Raw genomic sequence first — 10131 nt, forward strand, 5'->3', positions numbered from 1 at the left:
AGAAAATTTTGGTTAACCAATGCCAGCTTATCTGTATTATCAGATACTTCAAATAGAAGTCAATTTCAATTTCAGTCATTAAAAAAAAAAATCTAACATACAAAATTTAAACCTTTTTGGAAATTCATTTGGTTGGTGTTAGTATGAATGCTGATTGAAATTTTGTTTGAAAGGAAGTTCATTTTTGAACAAGAAATTATTTTGCAATAATACAAGTATGAATTTTGGTGAAGCATAGACATGTGATTTAAACATTTTCTTTATACTAAATTAAAAAACTTGTGGATTTAAAAAAAACTGGATTTGAAATGTACTTGGATTTGTTTGTATTGTGTGCATACTTTATAATTACTATTAAACAAGCTGTACTATTACCAATTAAATACATGTTAATATATTTGCAGAGTTACTAAAATATATTTAAAAGAATATATATATTTAAAAGTAATATATTAAAATGGAACATATAATAAAAACTCTGTAATGGAATTTATCAGTTGATGATGCTGAATAAACACAACTGCTTTTATGTGGCAAAATTTGTTTATTTTCTCTCTTCTGTTTATCAACAATACGATTTTAGAAATGTCTGAGCCTTTGCAGGATACTTGATAAGTAAGTCTATGTGACTTGTGGTGATTCTAAGTTTTTTAGATGGTTATTTGAACTTCTGATTAAATTTTTGTTTAAAATAATTTGGGACTTTTTTATTGCCAGTATTTAGCAAATGGGACACCAGAAAGTATAAGTCTCTATCAAGTGTGTTATAAAAGAGAAAAGTAGAAATATGAAGGCATTTAAATTTATCCATGTAAAAGTTGAGAAAGGGGGGAATAGGGAGGGCAGCAGAATACAACAGACACTAGTATGGCTGTATGTATATACATGGCTGTATAACCAATGTGATCCTGCAATCTGTACATGAGGAAAAATGAGAATTCATACCCTATTTGAATCAAATGTATGATATGTCAAGATCATTGTATTGTCTTCAGCAACCAATAAAAAAAAGAATGGCAATAAGAAGACTTAAGTGATACACAATGATGCATTTTGAAATTTTAAATTTTGCTTTGCATAACTTCAATTTGTGAGGAGGTTTTTTTTTCACTTTAAAAAATGTATTATAGTTATACATAAGAGGGGGTTTAGCTGGGTGGGACACACCTTTAATCCCAGTGGCTCAGGAGGCCAAGACAGCATTGCAAGTTAAAAGCCAGCTTCTGCAATTTAGCAAGGCCCCAAGCAACTTAGTGAGACCCTGTCTCAAAATAAAATAAAAAGTCTAGGGATGTAGCTCAGTGGTAAATTTTCCCTGGATTAAGTCCCCAGTATCCTCCCCCAAAGAAAATGGGGGTACAGTTTGACATAATCATGCAAGCACTGAATATAACTTCCTCCCATTTCAGTCCCCACTACTTTCTCTTTCCCTCCCTTGTTCCTTTCCCTTGTTACCCCTTCCTCTACTATAGTGCTTTTCCTTCAATTTATTGTTTTTTAATTGGTATACACATATACTCTCTCTTCACTATGTTTATATATATATCTTAATTTGGTCAATTTCATTCCTTCCTTTTCCTGTCCCCTCCTCCTGTATCAATCCCTTCCCTCTACTCCATTGATCTCCATGCTATTTTCATGGAGTCTCCTCACTTTCCCCCCTTATTTTGCTCTAGCTTCCATGTATGAGAAAATACTCAACTCTTGACTTTTGAGTCTGGTTTATTTCATTTAGCATGATGTCCTCTAATTCCATTCATTTATCAGCAAATGTTATGATTTCGTTCCTATTTTGGCTGAGTAAAACTCCATTGTGTGTGTGTGTACCACATTTTCTTTGTCCATTTATTTATTGATGGGCACCTGGACTGGTTCCATAACTTGGAAATTGCCCTGCTATAAACATTAATGTGCCTATATCACTATGGTATGCTGATTTTAGTTCTTTTAGATAAATACCAAGGAGTGGAATAGCTGGGTCATATAATAGTTCCATTTCTAGGTTTTTGAGGAATCTCCATACTGCTTTCCAAAATGAAAAATACTTGCTCTCAAATTATATCAGAGCTATACTAACACACAGCATGGTATTGGTATCAAAACGGATATGAAGACCAATGGACTAGAACAGACAGAAACAAACTCACATAGATACAGTCATCTGATACTCAACAAAGATGCCAAAAACATATGTTGGAGAAAAGTAGCCTTTTTAATAAACAGTGCTAGGAAATCTGAGTATTCATATGTAGAAGAATGAAATTAGATTCCTCTCACCCTGCACAAGAGTCAACTCAAAGTGAATCAAAGACCTAGGAATTAGACCAGAAATTAGCAGACATTGCAACTGCTAGAAGAAAACATGAGGTCAACACCAATGTATTGGCACAGGTACCTACTTCCTTAACAAGACACTTAAAGCTCAAGAAATAAAACCAAGAGTCAGTAAGTGGAATAATATAAAATTAAAAAGTTTTTGTATAGTAAAGGAAACAAGAACATTAAGAGAGAGCCACAGAATGGAGGACATATTTGGCAGCTACTCCTCTGACAGGGAATTAACATCCAAAGTTTATAAAGTACTCAAAAAACTTCATACAAAAACTCACAAATAAACCAGTCAATAAATGGACTTAAAAGACATTTCTCAAAAGAAGAAATTCAAATGGCCAACAAACATATTAAAAAATGTTCAACATTCCTAGCAACCAGGAAAATGAACATAAAAAATACACTGAGATTTCATCTCATACCAGTAAAAGTGGCAGTCATTAAGAATACAAATAATGATAAATACTAATGAGGATGTGGAGAAGAAGTAAGGTCATACATTGTGTGTGGGACTGCAAATTAGTACAAGCACTGTGGAAAGCAGTTTGGAGATTTCTTAGAAGACTAGGAATGGAACCACCATATGACACAGCTCTTCCATTCCTTGGTATTATCCAAAACAATCTTTTAATATGGCTGCTGTTTTAACTGGATAAATTAATGCTCTGGGCTGGGATGCTGGAGAATGGAGAAGGCTTATAATTTTTAGAATCTACATTTGATGGAATGCTCAAAATGATAAATGGTGGCAAATTTGTGGGTAATTTTTTTGTAAAAATATGTATCAAAGGCACTGTAATGGTTAACAACTTTCAATAGCTTCTGAAATTTCAGCATTTAAAAATTTTTCTGTTAATTGGAAAATCCATCAATAGGTTTAATTTATTTATAAGAAGAAACCAGATGCTATAGGGTGGCATAAAGCCAGTATCTGAAAATATTTGATCTGGCATATCTACTATTTCAATGCAAAATTCAATATTCATCTGATCTTACCAGGTACTAAAAAGAGTGCTTTGGACATTATGGATTATAGGGCAGTCATTAAAGAAGTAATCATTTCAAATTTGTTAATCATGAAATTCAATATTAATAAAAATTGCAGATAGTTTTATGAAAAAAAACTTTTAAATATTTTTTAAAATAACCATGATATAAAAATACAGAGATAAGTAAATTAATACAGCATATAAACTTTTGATGACAAGAATAATTTCTGCTAATCCAAATTTATATTTTAGACAATCCATATAAAGAAAATTTGCTTTAGGGGCTGGGGTTGTAATTCAGTGGTAAAGGGATTGCCTAATACATGTGAGGCACTGGATTTGATCTTTAGGACCACATTAAAACAAATAAAATAAAGGTAATTGTGTCCACATCCAACTAAAAAGACTTAAAAAATGGCTTTAATATATGTTATTTTTAGACATAAAACTTTAAAAAATAAAGCTTGGCATTATAATCATTTTAAAGTATACAACTCGATAACATCAATTACATTCTTAATGTTGTGTGATCATCATCACTGTTTCCAAAACTCTTCAATCACTCCAAAAAGAAACTGTACTCATTAAGGAATAATTCCTCACTTCCTTCTTGCCCTAGCCCCTGGTAACTTCTGTATATTTGTGTCTCTATGATCTTGCCTGTTCTAATTATTTAAGTGGAATCAGAATATTCTCTTTTGTTTGGATTCTTTCTCTTAGTGTGTTTTCAGGGTTCATCCCTGTCATAGCATACATCAAAACTACCTCTCATGATGGAAGAGTATTCCATTATATCTATAGATCACATTTTGTTTTTCTATACAACACATGGATTGTTTCTACCTTTTGGGTATTGTGGGTAATGCTATAATGAGCATTGGCATACAATGAGTCTCTATTTCACTTCATTTGGGTGTAAACCTAAAATTAATTGCTAGGCTATGTAACTCTGTGCTTAGTATTTTTCTTTCTTTTTTTTTTTGAGCAACTGCTAAACTGCATTCCATAGCAGCTGTGCCATTTTACTTTTCCACTAGTGATACACAAGGATTTTAGTTTCCTCAAATCCTGGTCAACATTTATTTTCCATCATTTTAATTAAAAGAAATTTATAGCCATCTTAGTAGGTATGAAGTGAGATCTCATGATGGTTTTGAGAAATTTTACTTATAAAAGCAGCTATTTGGATAGGACTGTTTTATCAGTTTAGCACTATAATGAAATCTGGTTGGTATCAACTTGACAGACATTTCTGGATATCAGGAATCAATTAAATGATGAACAGGGAGAGCAAAGAATAAAAGTGGACAGATACAAAAGCAATTGTTTCAGTGTAGCAATAAATGTGTCCTGAACTGGGATAGTGGCAAAGGAAAATTGAGTTTAAAAAAGTACATTTTGGGAAGATATTTAGTAGGTGAAATGAATAAACTCAATATGGTGAATAGAAAGAGGAAAGAGTTAAGCATGGTGCCTAAATATTTGGCTTCAGTAGCAGAGTGAATAGTGGAGCCATTACTAAGCTGTAAATCCCCAGAGGAGTCGGGCAAGCACAGAGGTGAAGGCAGATAAAGATGATGATAAGCTGGACATGTTGAATTTGAAATGTCCATGGGGCTTCCAAATCAAGATACTTATCCAGCAAGCAGTTGGAGCTCTGCGTCAGATGCTCAGGAGAGAAATTGGGCATAGAAAGTTTGGATTTATCTTTTTTTCCCTGTCTTCTTATTTCCATAACAAAAGGATAAGCTCCTTGAGAGCATTTCAAACATTTTCTTGTTTCTCTGATTTTTCAGGCATATAGCAAATTTTAATTGAGAATCTTTCATGTTTGAAGCATTAACTAGATTTAAGAGGAATTAGATAAAAGATAAATAAGGTATAGCCTTTGTTCTTGGAGAATTTATAATCAAGTAAGGGCAAAATAAAAGTTTTAAAATAAATAATATAGAAATACAAGTGGGCTGTCCTGAGGCATAGAGAAAAGTATTATTTCATTCTAAGGGGATTTTGAATGAATGATATCTACACTTAAAAGGACTTCAGTACTTTGCTGATCCGAATGATCTAATCGTAGCGGCTGCATAATTTGTGTATCATGAGAATCTGCTCAAAATAATGAATTTTAATTTAAAAAGCACGAAATATTTGCCCACTACATGTTTATGTAAACTCTCTTTTTACCATGGTTTCTGTGCTTACACAAATGCTGTTTTCTATTTGCTATTTAATTTTGTTCTAAGAAAAGTTAACATCTTTAATTAATAGTATGAATTTTCCATTCACATTTATATTGTATAATGATAGTTCAAAAAGAAAATATCAGAGCATCTGAAAGCTAGTATTACTATTACACAATTTGAACTTTGTGGCTAATTCCCTTCTTTGAATGCCTAAAACTGTCCAGAAGTGACAAAACAAACCAACTCAGGTAAATTAGAAGAAGAAAGATATCCTCACTCCAAGCACCTGGACACAATGACTTCAATATTCTAGACAAGTACAAACCCTGGGCATAAGGACATTTGAGGGATAAGTGCAGACCATAACCAGCTATGCAGGGGAGATTTCAATTTTCACCAGCAGCCAGATTGCTAAACTGTGTTTTGGCTGGGGGCAGCATCTGGGAAAAACCAGCCATGTACATCCCTTTCCTGAGGGCCTATACCCCAACTTAGCACAAACAGGAGAATTCCAAGGATCTTTAAGCCTCCACAATGGGATAGGATTGGTACCTAAATCAGGGACAGATGAATTAGGGACTTTTCATGCTGAAATGCAGACTCTAGTAAGCTGCTAACAGGATATGTCAGGTGAAGCCAGTCCAGGGTGTAGCCAGCCTCTCTGTGCTCTGCCCTGACATGTCACCTGTTGCACTTGTCTGTCCTCAACCTATCTCTACTCCCTCCAAGTAATAAAGGACAGTTGTGGACACAGGGACAGAGGGGATCTTTGGTGGGACAGGACATCAAGAGGAGACTTAGCAGCCCAGAAACCATTTTTGGGATGTGGCATGAGCCAGAATCCAAGTTCTCAGCACATTTTCCATTGCCTATCAGACTTAGCTTACAGAATACAAATTCAAAGTAAAATTATTAAGAATTTCAGGAGGGGGCCTGGGGATGTAGCTCAGTGGTAGAGCACTTGCCTAGTACATGTGAGACACTGGCTTTAATCCTCAGCACCACATAAAAATAAATAAAGGTATTGTGTTCATCTACAAGTAAAAAAAAATGTTTTTGTTTTTTTTTAATTTTAGGATGGTGACAGCAGAGCATTAAATCTCAGCATGGGGTCTGTGTGACTTCACTGATTGCATACCCTTAAGTTAGCCCTGGATGTAAGCAAAATATAAGGATGAGACAGGTTATTGGATTTATGGCTATGTTAGTTTTTCATTACTATGACCAAAACACCTGACAAGAACAATTTAGAGGAAGAAGTTTATTTTGACTCACAGTCTGAGAGATTCAGTCCAAGTCCATTGCTCTGGGTCCAAGATGAGGCAGCACATCATGGTGGAAGGGTGTGCTGATGGAGAGCTGCTCCACCTATGGTGTCCAGGAAGCAGGGGAAAAGGGGAAGGGGCTGCAGGGAAGATGAACAGTTTCAGGGCATGCCCCTAGTGACCCATTTTCTCTGGCTACACCCTACAAACCTACAACCACCCAGTTAGTCCATTCAAACCAGAATGGACCGACTAGGTTACAGTTCTCATGATCTGATCATTTTACCTCTAAATATTCCTGCATCGACACAGGAGTTTTTGGGTGACACTGCATATCCAAACCATAATAGGCATGATTCTGTGCTTTCTATGGCCTTGTATTCATGCTACCATTTTCAAGGAACTGGAAATATGATCTTGTTAAAGGTGAGCATAAACATGCAAGACTCAAATGGAATGAAAATGAATGTCCTTTCTTCTATCAGATATTTCCAGGTCATATACTTGGAAGAAAATACCTGGCAGTCTCTGAAGTTGCTGCAGAATGCCCAAGAGAACTGGATCTATGTGTTGAAATGGATGTATGTTCATACCCAACTTTTCTTTTCCCTGATCACTTTTATTTTTCTTAATGTGGAAAAATATAAACAAACCAGGAACACATCAAAATATGAATGCATCCAATCTTAATTTGGTCTTGATTGTTCTTTGGCCCAAAGGCAGGACAGAAGTGTAGAAAGCTTTGACATTGGAAAAGAACCATCTTTCTAAAATAGCTACTTTTACCATGTGTAGTCCTTCCAATTCAGCATGCCATTTAATATTTTCAATCTGTAACATAGTCATTCTAGTTTTTTAGAAAGCTAGGAAGGTTAAGAACGTGTACAAGTTTCAACATGGTAGAACCAGAATTTCTACCCAGGCCTGTCTCACTTTGGGGCTGCTTGTCACTCTTTGGAATTAGGCTCTTGTCCTCATTCAGCAGACTGTAGTCTCTCCCAAAGAGGACTCAACTGTGGGTGAGACATCTGCCAGGGGTTCTGGTCAGTGCCTAAAGAGGTCAACTTTTTTTTTGTGTGTGTGGTGCTGGGGATTGAACCCACAGCCTTCTGCATGTGAGGCAAGCACTCTACCAACTGAGCTACATCCCCAGCCCAAGAGGTCAACTTTTTATTGACCAAGTCAGACTTAGAAACACATTCTAAGAGTAGCAAGTATGAGAGAGAGGGAGGAGGAATAGGAATAGCTCCCTTTCCCCACTAGGAAGTCAGGAAGTTAAACACTTCTTATTGGAGAATGGAAGCTCCCCTCCCACACCCACTCCTGCCTTTCAATTCTAGAAGCCATAATTGGCTTACTAAGTGGCTGGGTGTGACATAAAAGAGAAAGTAGGTAGAGGACTATTCTCACTTACCCCGGTTCTCTCTCTTCCCTGATTTCAGACACAGCTGTTGTGCACCCTGGAATGTGAGGGCAAGTTATTTTATTGCTGGGCTCAGTCTCTTGGAATTGTGAGGTATTGGAATTGAGAGGTAGATGAAACCCTGCCACTTGGGAGTCTCTAGCCTTCTCAGAATCCTTATGTCGTCATGAAATAAGAGGAGCATTAATTTGAGGAAATGCATTTCTCATCTCTTTCTTCCTCCCGACTTCAGCATCACCCATGGCCCTTCCCCCACCTTTCCTGGGCTGACCCCACTTCCAGGAGAGGTCACACTCTTTTTGAGTCATTCTTTCTGTTCCAGAGGCTCACATGAGAAGTGACTCAGAAAAGCTGAATGGCCCTCTTTTATCTGAAGGATCTCATGGTGAGAGTCAGTGAGCAGCTTTTCGTCTTTGTCTTTCTGTTGAAGAGTGTCATTCTGTACAGCCCTGGGGGATTTCCCTCCTCTCAGGTTCCAGTTATGAATGGTTGCCATGAGAGCGCGTGATTCACCGCTCTTTAATATCCTGAGGTACGGGCCGGGGAGGGGGCCCTGTGACATCAGTTGCTGGTGTGTGCTTGGAACCAGACGCACACCCACGTTCACCCACACTCTGTCATTCAGCGCTGGAAGCGCTGAACAGAGCGGATCCAGGTAATGTAGCGTCATGGTGTGATGTTTTCCACTGGTGCTTTTCAGAGTCAGAGAAGCGCACAGCCCAACCAGGAGGGTTTTAATAAGTCTATGTGGTACATACAGTCACCATTCTAAGCAGTGTCATTGGACTGAATGCCATTTTTCTTTCCCTCCTACCCACGCTTTCTCACTGACATACAACATTTTGCTAGAGAACCGAGAATCAGCCGACTTGAGTATTTTAGCAAGTTCCTTAAGGTGGCCAGACGTGTTCACGGGGCTCTGCTGATAAGTCTAGATGAGGCTGATGCACATGTAGCCACCTGGAGAGCCAATGGTGGTAGCTCAGTGGCAGATCTGCTTACCAAGGGCGAGGCCTGGGTTCAATCTCTAGCACGAAAGAAGAAACAAATAAATGCTTAGCTGGGCAAAAGACTGACCTACTAGGCTTGGGACTGTTTTGGTGGTTTAGCCAAAGATCTGACTGAGGCTGCTGCAGAATACCCCAGAGAACTGGACCTATTGTTGAAATGGATGTATGTTCATACCCAACTTTCTTTTCCCCTGATCACTTTTTATTTTTCTTAAGGTGGAAAAATATAAACAAACTAGGAACACATCAAAATATGAATGCCTCAACTCTTCACATCTAACTTTACTTTCTGCCATGCTTGGGAATCACTTAGATTAGCCCTTTGCTCTTCAGGAAATTATTGAAATTCTATGTCTGTTTTTATAAATTAGAGGTAATAGTAATTCCCCTGAATGTTGGTTAGGAAGGATTGAAAGAGTTAATGCATGTAGAGCACTTAGATGAGGGTTAGTAAAATTCTCTATAGATGTTAGTGACTAGTAATATCCTTACGAAGCCTCTAGTTCAAACTGCAAATATCCAAGTAATGTCACAACCTACTTGAGAGACAAGGCATAGCCTTTGGAAGGTTCTGTTCCTTGACCTTAAAATATTAATACCACTGACCTTGGATATTATCCTCCTCCAAAAACCCCTGAGCACACCTTCTATGATCTATCCTCTCCCTGAAGTTGCACTGAAACAGAAGGCTGCAGAGCCTGGGACCCAAGTCACACTTGTCCTTATTTCCAGGCCTCTTTATAGTTCTACACAAAGCCTGGCATGTTGAAGATGCTCAATTGACTTGGCATGGAGGGTCATGCTTTTGATTTTTTTCAGAAAATGCCACTTTTGCTTGGCCATGCTTAGCTGATTCTCTGTAGAAGTTGATTTCAGGTATTAGTAGCTCTAGTATTACTATGTTTACTATAATGTAAGTGTCTCAGTGAG

Source organism: Marmota flaviventris, chromosome 7 (genome assembly GCF_047511675.1).
Source record: "Marmota flaviventris isolate mMarFla1 chromosome 7, mMarFla1.hap1, whole genome shotgun sequence".
In the NCBI taxonomy this organism is placed as follows: Eukaryota; Metazoa; Chordata; class Mammalia; order Rodentia; family Sciuridae; genus Marmota; species Marmota flaviventris.